Below are 17,826 nucleotides of genomic sequence, written 5' to 3' on the forward strand. Positions count from 1 at the left end.
TTGTATCATTTTCAATTTGGCTTTCTTTTACAGGATTAATAACGATGCTTGTATCATCAGCAAACAGTGTCAGTTCAGCTTCCTGTTTGAGACAGGAAGGGAGGTCATTCACATAGATCAAGAACAGAAGGGGACTCATGATTGAACCCTATGGAACACCTAGTGTAATTTCACTCCAGTTATATGAAGTGCCAACATTTATTTAAATCACTTGACCTATATAAGGAAACTTTTTGCTTACTGTTCTGTAGGTATGGCTTAAACCACTCATATGCTAGTCCATTTACACCATAGAATTGTAATTTCTGTAACATAATGTTACAGATCACAAATTACAAGCATAATCAGGTCTGATATATTTAGGTGGAGATCATACTTTCAAGAAATGGATGTATACAGCATAGTTTATGTATATGCAGCATATCTCCACACAATATATTGTGTCAAGACATAACATTCCAGGAACACAAAGTAAGTAATACATCACCATGTCCAAAATAAAACAAGATTTGCGTAAAACTTCATATGACATCATACGCAAATCGTACCAACTGCCCAAGGTCATAGTCACATAACAGATGAAAGCAGACAGAGAACAACAAGGCAAGGCAAAGATGTTACGAGCTACCGGCAGGTAGTACTGCTGGAGAAACACATTAGGTTACTCTGAGCTACCAGTAGCATGGCCAAGTCTTGCTCCTGCTCCTCCCTCACCCTTCCTATTAGCTCATCCTACCAGTGACAAAATCATTTTTCCTTACACACACCATTCAATTCAGATGAGAGCCAGCACCTACTTCCTCCACACCCCATGATCTGTAAACTGCAGTCAGAGTGACATGACCAAGCCAGTTTCTTTTCCCCAGTTCATTCCTTGCCACGGCATAATTTGGAACCAACTTGTGCACACCCTAAGCGAACCCCGCTGTCTGTCACATTACCACTCGCACACCAGTCCGCACATCTACACAATATCTGGGGACAGCTGGCTTGAGCCTGTAGGCCGAATTTTCACCCACATCACTTAGCACACCTTCCTGCAGGTCAATGGGAAATTTCGCAGGCGGCAAAGATGAGCATCTTTCATGTGGATTCTGTATTCTGGAACTGTGTGGTTGAAACTCAGATATTCTTACAGTGATTTTAAAATCAACAAAGCAGATTGATTGTTAAAAATACCCTTTAATTTATTGAGTGTGGAAGAGAAGCTGAAAATCAATCGATCAGGTGCAAATCAACTATAAGGTTTCTTAATGTCTCAATTCGATGGGAAGATGAACAAAACTTTCTGCAATACATGGTTCTGCAAAAAAATCGGGGTTAACATTGAGTGAAGACAAACAAAACTTATTTTGCTCCAAATGTGTGTTATTTGGTGGTGAAAAAATGTGGACAACAGTCTACTGTAAGCATCTAGACCATTTAAGAGACTGAATTACATTTAGAAATTGCTAGCAAATGCAAATTGTTTGACACCACTAACGTTGCTGCTGAGATTGATTCAGAATATAAAATGTCAATTCCAAAACATAATTAGTTACAAAGAATACACACATGTTAACCAGAAAATAGAGCGCTTAACATTTCGTGGACCTCGTGAGTTTGCACTAAGGGGTCAGCTAACTGTTGCAATTTCTTAGATTTGTTAACTCTTCTATGGAATGATGACAGTAATCCATTTACCCTCCTCAATGCCTCTACAAGAAGAATCAAATGCCCTTGTAAACACAACATTTACCCTCCTCAATGCCTCTACAAAAAAATAGACCACTCAAACTTCCAACTGTTAAATGTATGTCACGCGTTACACAAAAGGAATTTTTAAACTATATGTATCAAGTTTCAAGAATCATAAAAGAAGGTTGTATACCTGGAAGAATCCTGGAGATACTAAAAGGTATCAGATAGATTATATAATGGTAAGACAGAGATTTAGGAACCAGGTTTTAAAATGTAAGACATTTCCTGGGGCAGATGTGGATTCTGACCACAATCTATTGGTTATGAATTGCAGATTGAAACTGAAGAAACTGCAAAAAGGTGGGAATTTAAGGAGATGGGACCTGGATAAACTGAAAGCACCAGAGGTTGTAGAGAGTTTCAGGAAGAGCATAAGGGAACAATTGACAGGAATGGGGGAAAGAAATACAGTAGAAGAAGAATGGGTAGCTCTGAGGGATGAAGTAGTGAAGGCAGCAGAGGATCAAGTAGGTAAAAAGACGAGGGCTAATAGAAATCCTTGGGTAACAGAAGAAATATTGAATTTAATTGATGAAAGGAGAAAATATAAAAATGCAGTAAATGAAGCCGGCAAAAAGGAATACAAACGTCTCAAAAATGATATCGACAGGAAGTGCAAAATGGCTAAGCAGGGATGGCTAGAGGACAAATGTAAGGATGTAGAGGCTTGTCTCACTAGGGGTAAGATAGATACTGCCTACAGGAAAATTAAAGAGACCTTTGGAGAGGAGAGAACCACTTGTATGAATATCAAGAGCTCAGATGGCAACCCAGTTCTAAGCAAAGAAGGGAAGGCAGAAAGGTGGAAGGAGTATATAGGGGGGTTTATACAAGGGCGATGTACTTGAGGACAATATTATGGAAATGGAAGAGGATGTAGATGAAGACGAAATGGGAGATAAGATACTGCGTGAAGAGTTTGACAGAGCACTGAAAGACCTGAGTCGAAACAAGGCCCCGGGAGTAGACAACATTCCATTTGAACTACTGATGGCCTCGGGAGAGCCAGTCATGACAAAACCCTACCATCTGGTGAGCACGATGTATGAGACAGGCGAAGTACCCTCAGACTTCAAGAAGAATATAATAATTCCAATCCCAAAGAAAGCAGGTGTTGACAGATGTGAAAATTACCAAACTATCAGTTTAATAAGTCACAGCTGCAAAATACTAACGCGAATTCTTTACAGACGAATGGAAAAACTGGTAGAAGCCGACCTCGGGGAAGATCAGTTTGGATTCCGTAGAAATGTTGGAACACGTGAGGCAATACTGACCTTACGACTTATCTTAGAAGAAAGATTAAGGAAAGGCAAACCTACGTTTCTAGCATTTGTAGACTTAGAGAAAGCTTTTGACAATGTTAACTGGAATACTCTCTTTCAAATTCTGAAGGTGGCAGGGGTAAAATACAGGGGGCTAAAGGCTATTTACAGTTTGTACAGAAACCAGATGGCAGTTATAAGAGTCGAGGGGCATGAAAGGGAAGCAGTGGTTGGGAAAGGAGTAAGACAGGGTTGTAGCCTCTCACCGATGTTATTCAATCTGTATATTGAGCAAGCAGTAAAGGAAACAAAAGAAAAATTCGGAGTAGGTATTAAAATTCATGGAGAAGAAATAAAAACTTTGAGGTTCACCGATGACATTGTAATTCTGTCAGAGACAGCAAAGGACTTGGAAGAGCAGTTGAACGGAATGGACAGTGTCTTGAAAGGAGGATATAAGATGAACATCAACAAAAGCAAAACGAGGATAATGGAATGTAGTCAAATTAAGTCGGGTGATGCTGAGGGAATTAGATTAGGAAATGAGACACTTAAAGTAGTAAAGGAGTTTTGCTATTTTGGGAGTAAAATAACCGATGATGGTCGAAGTAGAGAGGATATAAACTGTACACTGGCAATGGCAAGGAAAGCGTTTCTCAAGAAGAGGAATTTGTTAACATCCAGTATAGATTTAAGTGTCAGGAAGTCGTTTCTGAAAGTATTTGTATGGAGTGTAGCCATGTATGGAAGTGAAACATGGACGATAACTAGTTTGGACAAGAAGAGAATAGAAGCTTTCGAAATGTGGTGCTACAGAAGAATGCTGAAGATAAGGTGGGTAGATCACGTAACTAATGAGGAGGTATTGAATAGGATTGGGGAGAAGAGAAGTTTGTGGCACAACTTGACTAGAAGAAGGGATCGGTTGGTAGGACATGTTTTGAGGCATCAAGGGATCACAAATTTAGCATTGGAGGGCAGTGTGGAGGGTAAAAATCGTAGAGGGAGACCAAGAGATGAATACACTAAACAGATTCAGAAGGATGTAGGTTGCAGTAGATACTTGGAGATGAAGACGCTTGCACAGGATAGAGTAGCATGGAGAGCTGCATCAAACCAGTCTCAGGACTGAAGACCACAACAACAAACAACAATCAAGTTTACATTGAATAACTGATTGCAGGCATTAAGGCTTCCGCTTTTGTTTCTGTACAGGCAGATGAGACAACAGATATTACATGCATAAGTCATGTTTGTCGTAATACTGTGGTAAATTAGTGGGAAGAAACCTGTTGAAAGATTCCTTTCCTTCACTATAAATAACAAAAATACAGGTTATATAACTGCAATTCAGAACAAATTCATTATCAAGTTTACTGCCTTGTTATCTGAGCCCCAACAATGAAAATGAACACAAGTTGCCGCTAATAACCCACCTTATTATACCAGACCCAATTCAGGTTGTAACTTGTGATCTATATGCTTTACAGCACTGATTATGGCAACTTAGATTTGCCAAAACCGGACATCACAAATAAAATTATAATTAGACACGTTGGCCGTTGTAGCTTTTACTTCTACACCTGGTATTACTCTAGACTGCCCCCAATATTTTAACGATATTAAGCATGTATTAAGCGCTGAGTTAAAAGAGGAATATAAGCCAACAGGATTACATTTTTTGTAACTTAGTTCATTATGAAAATATGATCATTAGTAGGACATCTTTTTTTTTAAACAGCATCCTGTATTTTTTCATTCAGTCACTGGGGGCTTTGGCTAGACTAATAATACATGTTCTTTCTATTTACCTATTCTTTGTTTGGCAAAGAACATTCATCAAAGTTCTGGTTGGCAAATATTTGCTGCTGTGTCCACTGACTTGACTGTACACCATTCCCATGCTACTTTTGGTGAAAGTATGTACAATAAGGATAGAACTGGTGATGTGTTAGAATGTGATAGAGACTTGGTTTAGGAATGCCAATCTCCTGTTTAACCTGTTATGCACTCATGTATGGACTTATTGCAACTGAAGCAAGGTTAACAGCTACGGTGGCTTTGCCTGCGCGAGTTCTACAATTATTGGGTTGCCCTGGGTTCGATTTCCTAAACCATCACAAGACAAGTAAACACTCGTCAGGAAGGTGGGTTCTTGTCAGGATATCACTCTGTAGAGTTTCTCTGCCCGAATAGCATTATGCCTCCCTTCAGTCACAACAAAATAATAGTACTGATTATGCAGTTCTTAACCAAGTGATGTCTTCACTGTACACAACACACCATTTAAAAGTACCACAGTTGTGTACTACATGTAATCTTATCGTAAATAAGAAAACATTATAGTAATTACCACTCTGGTCTTTGTATATGAGCAGCATTTCTACCGTCTCATCTTGGTGTACATTGTACACACACAAATCTTCAACAAGTGACAGTTGACTATGTGACTGGTGTGCATTTTATATGTATTAATATTTGTCTATTGTCAATTACAGCAAGTGAACCAGTGTACCAGTAGAGGAGAGTCAAAGTAAATTTTGTGATACTTTTTAATAATACGTTAATGTGAATGGCACATTGTTATATGTTTTTGAATAGGTCTTGAGAAGAGGTAGTGGGTTACAGAATGAAAAATATATAAGGTGCTACTTGCTACTTTTTAAAAAAAGGACACATAATGCTGTTTGTACTTATATGTTTGTAACAAACATCATTGCAAGAAAGGCAATCATGTTGGTCAATGTCCTCCTGGTAGCTAAACATCATCTGCAGGATTTTTTTTGTTATTTTGCTTCCATACAAAAAGTTATTGGGGATGGTTAAGATATATCAGACATCCTGTACATGTTGGGTACCTCGTGGCACTAAGGTCTGTGCAGCAAACTATAACTATTTCTGTTTTATTTTGATTGAACAGTTATTGTCATTCACAACTATTTCTATTCTTTTCCTTGTGAGTGGTTTGGAACAGTTGGAGGAACATAATTAAAAATGAAACCACAGTAACACACGAGAATAGATTATTATTATTTTTTAGTCTGGGATCATTACTTTTCAATCATTACTTGTGAAAAATACAGACTGCAGTTTTCATAACTGTGCTGGGTAAATATTAGTTCCAGTTCCAAATGAAAATATTGAATTTCTTTTAGTTGAAGATTTATGCAGCAGCAGCAGCAGCAACCAGTCTTCTTTTGACATCAGCATTCAGTAGCCTGGGTTTGCTCCACATTACAAGTCTGACATGACCATCAGCATATCCAGTCTTATTTTTTTAGAGGTGATATCAGCCAATTAGATCCACACACTAATCTATCTGTTACAATAATGCATTTCTGATTCTAGTTTTTGTCTTCCGAAAGACGAAACTAAAGTAAGCATACAAGTTCTAAAAAACGTGTTTCACACAGATAAGCTTTACTGGTTATGTTCCGTTGCCAAAGGACAGTAAAAACAATGTTCGTCAAACGTTGCTTACAACAGGCGTAACTAACGTGTAGATATTTTTTGTTTTGTTTACAGTAGTGATTACACAGTAACAGATATTCAGAAAAGAATTTTTAAGAGAGAGTCTGGAAAGAATTTTCAAATTCCAAACGTGCAGTTCCTACAAAAATTCTCTGCACTGGAGAACTTGCACCAGTTATTTCGTTCACTCGACAACTTCACTTAAATTACGAAATCTACAGATTCCACATCATTTGTCGGTGTCCCCTTATATATACATTTACCAAAACAAATAATTAGGCCTACTGTACGTTTTGCATTACATATAACAATACTTTACAACGTGCAGATACGACTGAATACTTCGACGTCCGTGGTGTAAAATGCATTCCATACAACAAATAATTTAATTACCAGTATAAGGACCTCAATCCGTTTAGAATGTTATTGTTTTTTTTTCTTATCCCATTTCTAGCTCTTCTACACACAATTCCCGAAAACATAACCTCATTATCAGGACATTTAAATTCATAAACAAACAACAAAACACTCTTAGTTCGGTAGTGAAAAGCATATCCGAGGAGCAAAACATCACTTTTTCAACACTTAAATGACAACGGAAATGAACTGTCAAAATAATTAAGCTTACCATTTATCACGGTCATTCTTCTCCCAAATTCGAGCTCTTCATTTTTGCTTCATTACGTCACAGAAATTCACGAAATACACTTCTTCGAATAAAAACACAACAACATGGCATTTCTGTCATTAAATGCTACAAAAACAACAAATAACCTCACAATCATGAGCACAGTTACGAGATGCAATTTCACTGCACCTTCCCGTTGCGTGGTTTATTTATTTATAAGAGTTTCATTCGGTCGAGACTGCAGTCCCAGTAGCCACAAATGAACGTCGCCATACATTAGAAAAATTAAGTCTTACTTTAACAATACTTCCACCAGAAAACCAGTAACCTTAAGTAGTAAAGAATATCCCCGCAATATCCATTACGTCAGCAGGCAGCTTCGCCCTTTCCTTCCCGTCCGTGCTACCACAGTATTGTAAAACACAGCAGGCGTAAAATCAAAGAGCAATGTTTGGTTTCTGTTATCGCACAATTTTTATGAGTCATAAAAATTTCCATAGTTTTTCTATGATGATTCCGCTGGAAGTGCTAGCTTTCTAAATCCGAATAATCGTTCCACACCCAATGTACAAACGATGATACACCTCTGCCTTGCAGAGAGTATCTTCCATTTGAAATACATGAGCAATTAGGTTACGTTTTTGAAAGTCCAAGGAAAATTACACTAATCTGGAGTAGTTAAATGTATCCTGGTGGTCATAAGTAAATTCAAAATTAAACGGCAGAACTCAAAAGCGCATGAAGATTATTTTAAATTTCGGTATTTGAGTACCAGGATTGTAACCCAAGACAAAGTTGCAATTGTTGCAAGATTTAAACAGTAATATGTAGAGTCAACTATTTTCTTCTAGTACGACGGAAGATTATTTTCATATGATTATGTATTAAAGTGATGTATTGTAAAAACGTGGCATTTTCTGTGATACAGTCAAGCTCAAGTGAATTTTTGAGAACAGGTTACGCGGTGTACAACGTTCAGCAAAAACTAAGTTTGGTACCAGTTGTAGCGAACGCAACGTTGTGAGATATAATTTGATGGCATACTAATCATTTAATATAATGGACTAGTATACATGGAAAAGCACAGAATGAAACTGAGTTTCGTTCATTAATTTCCCATTATATCTAAAAGAACTTGGTTCCCAGTTTAGCAGAGAAGTAAATGATGAACTTGGGCTATAGTAAATAATGTTAGACATATTGACTCTTTGTTACATGAGCTAGAATTTAATGCATGTCGTTAGTATCTCTTATTGCATCACATAAACAAATGCTAGTATCCACCAAACAAACTCGGTCAAGGGGTCACTGTAGAGAATAACTATTCACTGTAACAAAGTTTCTTTCCATTGTGTTACGTCCTATGTTAGTTTAGGATGGGACTGTCGGGTTCAGAGAATGCTGTCATGGCATATCTCACACCAGTCATTAGAAATATCTTCAATACTGTAATATGAATATGACCTTCTCTACATTACATCGGTAGAAATAATGTTTACAGTAACATCTTTAAAATCAAGAAGTGTGCTTCTAAGTTACACAATATGTTAAGTAATTTTATCTGTGTAACCACTCATTTATCACTGGAACATTTCCCAAATGGCTGAAATGTGCTGACGTTAAGCATTTTCTGAGAAAAGGGATAACGGAATACCGTTAAGTCTCCACCCAGTTTCATTTTTGGCAGCATTCTAGAAAATTTTAGAAAAGGTAATATACATGTGAGTGCAGGTTTTCTCGGCGTATTCCAATTACAAAATATTGTCGGGTGATCAGCCGAGTGGTGGCGTCATCACATCGTTTGAATGAATTTCGTAACTATTATCTTATTATTATATATTATTATTATAATATTATTATTATATTATAAATAAATAAATAAAATAAATCTTCAGGCGAAGATGATGGGCACGAAACTCATTCAGACACTGCAACAAGGCGATGCCATCACTTGGCTGATAACCCGAGAAGATTGTATCAAGGTAATATACAACCATCTTACAGCAAATAACATATTGTCAGAGTCACAGTTCATTTGTCTGAAGGGTTCTGATATTAAGAAGGCTATTTATAGAAACAGCCAGAATGTGCTTAATTCATTAGACAGTAAACTACAGGCGACTGGTATATTCTGTGAACTGTCAGAGGAATTTTGAGTAAATTAGAACCTTACAGTGTAATAGGAAACGCTGCAGAATGGTTCAAATGCTATATCTCTGACAGGCAACAAGGGTGCCTTAGGAAGGAGACATATATTACGTGAAGAGGCACAATCCGACTGGGAACTAATTACATGTGGTGTCCCACAAGGTTCCGTCTTAGGGGCTTATTTTTTCTTGTTTCTATGAATGACCTGTCATTTGAAACATCAGAGGCCAGGCTTGTTGTGTTAGCATATGATACAAACACTACATAAAAAATCCACTATTTCTTGAAGAGGTCGTTTAATGGAATTTTCATGGACATTAATAAAATGTTTCTAGGCAATTCTTTGTCACCAAACTTTAAAAAAATACACTAAATGCAGCTTAGAAGTTGTAAGATGTTTCTTGCCAGTATATAGGTGAAATATGAGGCCAAACAGACAGAAGAAGTTGTCAAAATTACAGTCTTTGGCTTTAAGCTCGATAATGAATTTAATTGGGAGGTGGTCACAACAGAACTGCTGAAGCATCTAAAAAAATGTCTATTGCAGTGCAAATGATGCCAGACATAGGTGATATCAAAATAATAAAGCTAGCATACTACGTTTACTTCCATTCCATAATGTCACAAGGAATTATTGTTTGGGAAACTTGTCGAGCCACATTGACATTTATTGGGTCCAACAACGTGTAATAAGAATAATTTTTGTTGTGAACTAAAGAACATCTTGCAGAGGCCTGTTCAGAGAACTGAGCATACTAATTACTGCTGCCCAATCTGTTTACTCATATTCCTTAATGAAATTCGTAGTTAAAATGGATATATCTTTCAAACCACCAGCTCAGTTCATGGAAGCAGTGCTGGGAATGAGTATATTCTTTCAAAGTATTTAAAGTCACTTTCTTTGGTCCAGAAAGGTCTCCATTCTCCAGGAACACACATTTTCAATAACTTGCTAGCAGATATAAAAAGTTTAACTACAATTAGAGTTGAGTTTAAACAAAACCTAAGGGATTTGTTGGTGGCTAACTTATTCTGCTCCACTGACAATTTACTTATTAGAAGCAAATGATATGATTACATTACTAATAATACAAAGTAACAGAAGTATTACATACAGTCTGACATCTGTACAAATTTAGTGCAGTAATACAAAGATTGTAAATAAGTCTTGTAGAATACATTTTCTATTTGATGATGCATGGTTACAATAGTGTAAGAGTTATCATATACACCTCAGTGTATTGTACATTTATGTACTTTGTGACAAGTATGCTATTACTTTTTAAATGAAAATGTTTAGTACTTTATCAATCTTCAGCAACTGTAGTTGTATTTATTGAAATAATCAGCAACCAGTTGCACAAAGGAAATTTTATTTCCTTAACCAGTTTCAGGCATGTACTGCCATTCTTCAGAAGACTATACAGAAAAATATATCACAAAAAGTAGAAGGTAGAAAAGAATTTAAAATTTTAGAATGAAAAGTTTAAAATTTTTTAAACTTTAAAGTTTAAAAATCGTATATAATTATAACTACCACATTATTTCGGAGGGTTAAAAATAAGATGCATGTAGCATATTGCGGTGGTCCTAAAATACAAAAACGGTATTTAATACAATAATGAAGCTATTAATTAAAAAGAGCTTGTAAAAGTTTAATTGCGGTCCATAGTGCCGTTACAAAAATGGTGTAAGGAAGCCAGACAACAAGAACAGACATCATGCTAGAACTGGAGCTAATCAGTTAATGACAGGTCGCACAGTTTTTTCACAAATTGTACCTGCAACATGCAAATATCACAGTACTCGTTATTTTACTGTAATAAAATTGTGTAGCCACTTGCTTTCCTCTATAGTCACTTTCTGACACTTCATATTATCCAATTATCGAGAAATGTGTCTCCACTTACTCCAGTTACAGTTTCCAGCCCCATGATAAGCTCTGCACTTTGATTTTGGTGAAAGGTTCCCTGATAGCAAGCTACTGCCCTTACTACGGCTGTCTGGAGATTAGTTTCGAAATTTCCCATCCATAGTGCTATTTGTCAATTGTACTAACTTATTTTTATTTGTCATTAGGTTTTTATTTATCGCTTATAATGATGCTTATGCACAATTACATTTTCGTTTATGCTTTGTGACAACTATAGTTGTGTAAAGTTTTGCTTCATTATTTTATCACATTTTTACCCGCAGCCTGAGACCAATCTCAAGATATGCATATCATTAGCTGATTAACTGCAGTTCTGGCATGATGTTTGCACTTGTTGTTTTACTTCCTTATACCATTTTTGTAGAGGCACTATGAACTACAGGTAATCATTGCATTTATGGATTCATTATTGCATTATTTTAGGACCACAGCAATGTACTGCATGCATCTTTTTTGACACTCGTAAATAATGCGATAGTTATAAATATGTTCCCTTTTTTATGCCTAAATTTTTAAAATTTTTAAACTTTTCAATCTGAAATTTTAATATTGCTATCTAAGTTTTACTTATTTGTGGTATATTTGTATGTATAGCCTTCTGAAGAAGTGTACTTGGTGACTGAAACCAGTGAAGGCAATAAAAATGCTTTTGTGGATCTAGTTACTGATTGTATTATTGTGTTATTCCACATCTATGAGGAATATTTCACTTGGGGTCTCTGGAAAAAGGACCACTGTAGACAAATCGGACTGTTTGCCAATAGCAGCAGAGAAATCGGGCCAGGGCATGATGTCAGAGAGAGGAAGAATGTAATTAATTCAGGAAATGCGAGATATCTGAAGTTCAGTTTGTATTAACCTATGCCCCATGTGTTAATGGTTGCTTACTAGCCGGCTGGCAGACGATGTCCCAGATCGCTACGACACAGATTATGGACCTGACTGAGTTTTCAGATCGCAGTGGCAGTAAAACCAACAAATACAGAGGCTATAAAACTTTAAGCTTTTTTCTAAAATAGCTTATTTTTGTCTTTTGAAATTGTAAATTATAACTTTGAAAGTTTCTGAGTTAAGATTAAATCCACAAAATTGCTTTCCATGAACATGTGGACTCATGTGTTTAAGGCGAGTGCTACTATGCTTGTTTCTCATGGCATTATGGGTAGAAGTGTGTACTGGTGATCAATAGGTGAAGAGTTCAAATCCTGGTTGATTTTTTGACGTTTTAATAAAAAACGATCTTACTAGAAAGAAAAAAATGGCGAAAATCCGGACAATGTTGATCAAAATTATGAAATCAAATGCGAGAGTAACGAAATAGTTGCCCTATTGTGTATCAGCGTCACTGTGATTCAAGTATTTTTCTTCACTTTGCTAAAGTTGTGAAAGATAAGGCATCTTACGTCAGAGAAAATATCTAAACACAAAAGCAATTTATGGAAAGCTAGTCATAAAAGATAGAGCAGAACATGAAATTATTGGCAGTTTAGTGTAAAACATGTTATAAATTAGTGTGCCTACACCTAATAATTATCTTCCCTAAGTGTCTACAAGCAGTGATAACATTTCCTCTATACATTAACGACAGAATACTTTGGCAGTAGAGGATGAGTAAGGATGTAATGTGTACTTGTGCACCTATTTACATCCATGAAAGGTACCTTCAATGGGCAGTATCAGGTTAGTAACACAATGTTAACAGAACACATACTTATCAGAAAATATTAACTGTAATGTAGAAAATATTAACTGTAATGTATTACTGACTTATGAAAATAAATTAAGCCTACAATTCAAAGCTTTACAGAGGCGTCTGACCAGCAGAAGGATGAAAACATGAAAACATATGATTCACTGTATTTTAGTGTCCCTGGTCGTCTTATGCAAAATGTTGCATCATATTGCACTATAAAATACCTACAAATCTCATCCATCACATGTGCCAATCTATTATTTTAACTTCCACTCCGCTCACGTAGTTCGAGTGCAGCTTCAAAAAGCATTCTATGCCAAAAAACCTCCAATTTCTTCATGGAGTTCATAATATTATTCAGGTTTTAATAATACATCATTTATATATCACAGAAGAATTCTTTGACACTGTGTATTGTCTGGATGTGCCTGCATTTATTTACAAACAAATTAACAACAGACTAACTGTGAATAAATGGAAAAGCGAGAAGGGGAATATGAGGGAGAAGATGGTGATATGAGCTATGATCATGTGTTGAACCATCAAGGCAACAAGAGCATGGGGAACAGAGCACTGGATGAAGAGGAATGAGGGCTTTGAACAATAGCAGAAACTAACTGCCAGTAGCAAAAACAACAAATAAACATAGACAAACAAAAGACTACACCAATGGTTGTCATTTCTCATACCCCAGGTTCAAATCAAACCACTGATCTCTAGTTACTACAATATGCTCGTGGTGCTGATTGAGGATGGATGACTGTAAGTGAGGTGTTGTCAAAGGGGTTTATGACTTATGTCAGACATATCATATTGATCTGGTGTTGGTGGAACTCTCTTGTCATGCTGGTGATGTTGAAGGCATTTAAAGCAATTTTCTTTCATCACACGGCCTGTCTTCCATTGTGAGAGAAGCTGCAACTGCATGGGATTCAGAAAATCCCTGCAGTATGAAGATAAAGCGATTAGCTATTCACATGTGTCACATATCTCGCACATTTATGAGTTTTTGGTATCCTGTATCCACCCAACATTGATTAAGTGGCATTAACACTTACTGTCAAAGCTATTCAAATTCACATCAAAGATGCCTGTGGTTACTGAAGTTGCCTGAGTATTAGGAACTGTGGATTAACACTTATGGTGTTGGTCTTATACATAGCTGCAATTACCTGTGGACTGGCTAAAATTGTGGTTTCTTGGAAGTTATAAGCCGTGTGTTCAAATATGTAGTTGAATTTCAAAACTTTTTTTAGGGTTATTGAACATTCTACTTTAAACATAAAAATTTGGGTATTGCAGGTTTCAAATCTATATCCATAGATGAAATTTCAATTTAATAAAAATTATTGCAGAAAAAATGAAAAGGTGTTCTCATATTCAAATATATACCTTGGTAAGCAAACAAATGATCTTTCTTTCTGCCGGCTGTGGTGGTCTAGAGGTTCTGGCGCTGCAGTCCGGAACCGCGGGATTGCTACGGTCGCAGGTTCGAATCCTGCCTCGGGCATGGGTGTGTGTGATGTCCTTAGGTTAGTTAGGTTTAAGTAGTTCTAAGTTCTAGGGGACTTATGACCTAAGATGTTGAGTCCCATAGTGCTCAGAGCCATTTGAAATGATCTTTCTTTTTAAATTTTGTTTACACATTGTTTAAATCTAAGAAAACACAAAAAGCAAGAACAAAATAAAATTTTGAGTTAATATTGGAGTACAGTGTGATTCAAATTGAACATGGAGAGATACATAGTCCATCATTACACTCACTGGAATCATATGCTGGGGCTGATTTCCTTATTTATCTACAGGGATGTCCCTTATAACGACAGAAACTCCGAAGGTAATAGGATATATATGTCATCTGAGTCATCGTAAAATATTTCGCAGTTATCAGCTGCAGACTCGTCACGGACTTCATAAATCATTGGCTTCTTGACTGATGATTTTGATTATAAAATCAACACACACCACACAAACAGAGATAACCTAAACGTCAGCTAATGCCTACAAGAGGAGACACTATAACAAAGGTTTCAAAAACGAATTTTTCCAGTGATACTGCTACTAACAGCTAGCAGAATCTACAAAGCCTTCATACCTGACAGACGTTCGCAGGAGTCGTGTATTTACGTTCGACACTGCGTAATAGCATTGTAACTGGTGTGATGTAATATTATGTCCATAGAACATTACCATTTTCCATAAGCGCCATAACATTACGTCATTACGACCAGGCTTGGAATCTTTTGAAACCAGGGAAGTTCTTTCTTATAGGACTATTCCTGTTTCTGAAGTTATTATCTATGGTGAGGGTTCTTATCTTTTGCCTCACGGGAGTTTATCTTTGACTTGTCGTCGGAGGCTCAAAATTAATTCTGATTGCAGCATTCACTTATGGGTGAAGGCTAGTGGTCCTGCCTCCTTAGAAGATTGTCGCATTGTTGGTGACGTTACTCTATATAACCATTGAAATTAGCAGTTCTCAATAAAGTGTTAAATATCATCTCATGTGATGGTTGGAATCTTAGAATCTCAAGTGACTAATCTTAAACTCGGGCTCTGGACCCAATGTGGTATTCAGGATGAATTACCAAAGCTTGACATGCATCACATAGATGCCAACTGTACCTCCCATTACCAGTACATGATTCTTTTTCTATTTGTTTACAAATTTGAGGTTGGATATATACATGTTACAGTAGTTCATATTTTCGAAACTAGCATTCAACAGTTACATCAAACAGTTATTAATTGTGTTTCATTGTTATCATTGTTTCTCATAAAGTACACAAAAGACAACGCAAACACTGTAAGAAAATCACCATGCCTTGGACCAAATTGGAACTGAATACCTTTGACTTACAGCCTAAGTTCCAACTGCAACAGGTCAGTCAGACAGACTTTATATGGAGTGCATCCATATACAGAACTGAAACATGGACGATAAAGAGTGTAGGTAAAAATAGAACAGCAGCTTTCGAAATGTGATGGTACAGAAACATGCTGAAGTTTAGATGGCCCGATCATGTAACTAATGAGGAAATATTAAACAGCACAGGGGAGACAAGAGATTTGTGGCACAACTTGAACAAAAGAAGGGATTCGTTGATAGGACACATTCTCAGGCATAAAGGGATCACCAATTTAGTATTTGAGGGAAGTATTGGGGGTAAAAATCGTAGAAGGAGACTATAAGACGAATACAGTAAGCAGATTCAAAAAGATGTGGATTACATTAGTTATTCAGAGATGAAGAGGCCTGTACAATACAGAGTGACATGGAGAGCCACATCAAACCAATATTTGGACTGAAGTCCACAACAACATATGAGCTTTAAATGAAGTATCCTCAAAAATTTTCAGACATTAAATAACAAAATAAAACTGGGTGGTATTTTTTGTGACCTATATAAGGCAGTTGATTGTGTGAACTACAACCTCCTCCAAGATAAATTAAGATTTTGTGGAATTGATGGTTTAGCCACGCCAAAGATAAAGCCATACCCAACCAAACGAATGCAGAAAACTGTACGTAGTAATTCAGTCAATGTAATCAGGGAAGACTCTTCTGACCAGAGAGAAATCACAAATGGAGTCCCCAAGGTTCAGTTTTAGGTCCACCATTGCTCCTCATATATGTAAATGAGCTTCCATCTAATATGCAACAGGCAGAATTAGTTCTTTTTACAGATGATGTTGGTGTTGTAGTCAATCCAGGCACACATACAGCAACAGAATACACGCTAAACAATGTTAGTAACAGTGTGCTTGACTGGTTTTCTGCGAATGGTATCACTCTCAATTTTAAAAAGACACAAAATATTCAGTTCTGCAAATCTAGAGGTACTACACCAATGATAACACATGGTGAAGAAATAATAAATAGGGTGGAAACTTCAAAATTCTTTGGTGTCCATACTGATGAGAATTTAAACTGGAAAAAGTTCTTTACAGACTCTTAAAACAACTTAGTTCAGCCATACTTGCACTTAGAGTGACCGCAAATCTTGCGGAGAGAGAAATTAGTAAGCTGACACATTTTGCATATTTTCATTCAATAATGTTGTATGGGGTAATGTTCTGGGGTAAACCATCTTAAAGAAAGGAAGTCCTCATTGCTCAAAAACGTGCTGCTAGAATAATATGTGGTGTTCATCCACGATCATGTTGTAGACATCTCTGCAAGAAACCAGGAACTCAGAATACTGCTTCAGAGTATGTTTATTCCCTCACGAAGTTCATTTTAAATAAACCCTTGCTGTTCAGAAGGAACAGTGATGTACATAATTATAACACCAGAAGAAAAAATGGCGTTCATTACTTCAAATTAATGCACAAAAATGGTGAACAATGCTGCAGCCAAACTTTTCAATCATTTGCCCAGTGATATAAAATGTCCATCAGTCACTAAAATAAAATTTGTAAGCAAACTGAAAAAGTTTCTCCTTGGCAAATTAATCTGCTCCACCATAAGTATTTCTATTGCTGTAATGTGTAAAAAGTGATGGGTAGGAATTACTAACTCACATCTGTGTATTTCAAACTAACAACAAAGAAACAAAAATTAATGACTGTTCAGCATGTAACCCTATTTACAAATTAATTTCTGCTGTGAATGTAAAATAACTCATTCCACATCACTGCAATTTATCATGTAAATGATCCATGGAGCATGAAACTAACTAACTAAATAACTACAGCATTTAGAAACTTCACAGTACAGCTATCGATTGTTAGTTCAAATTGAAGCACGTTCCTTAAGAATTAGTTCATAAAGTTTATTCTGGAATACACACAGACACACGGAGACGAACACAAACTCAAGACAAAATTTTTCATGTAATGGGCGGGATTTGAATCTATGGCCTTCAAAAAAGTCTCTTAGTGTTTTTGGCCTCACGGTCTCCAAAGGCTAGAGACACACAGGCTTACAAATGGTTCAAATGGCTCT

General features: G+C 36.5%; 1 protein-coding gene across 8 annotated transcripts in view; it reads right to left on the bottom strand.

Moving 5' to 3' along the window:
• The window catches only part of LOC126185115 (catenin delta-2), a 491,417-nt gene that overhangs the window by 163,413 nt on the left and 310,178 nt on the right, over positions 1 to 17,826 (bottom strand). For 7 of the 8 annotated variants that reach the window (XM_049927928.1, XM_049927927.1, XM_049927930.1 and 4 more), the window contains exon 1: positions 7,105 to 7,699. The exons of the other annotated variant lie outside the window; for it this stretch is intronic. The gene's annotated coding sequence lies outside the window, so the exon portion shown is untranslated. Of the gene's footprint in view, positions 1 to 7,104; positions 7,700 to 17,826 lie in introns of those variants that run through there. 8 annotated transcript variants of the gene reach the window in all.

Source organism: Schistocerca cancellata, chromosome 4 (genome assembly GCF_023864275.1).
Source record: "Schistocerca cancellata isolate TAMUIC-IGC-003103 chromosome 4, iqSchCanc2.1, whole genome shotgun sequence".
Classification (NCBI taxonomy): domain Eukaryota; kingdom Metazoa; phylum Arthropoda; class Insecta; order Orthoptera; family Acrididae; genus Schistocerca; species Schistocerca cancellata.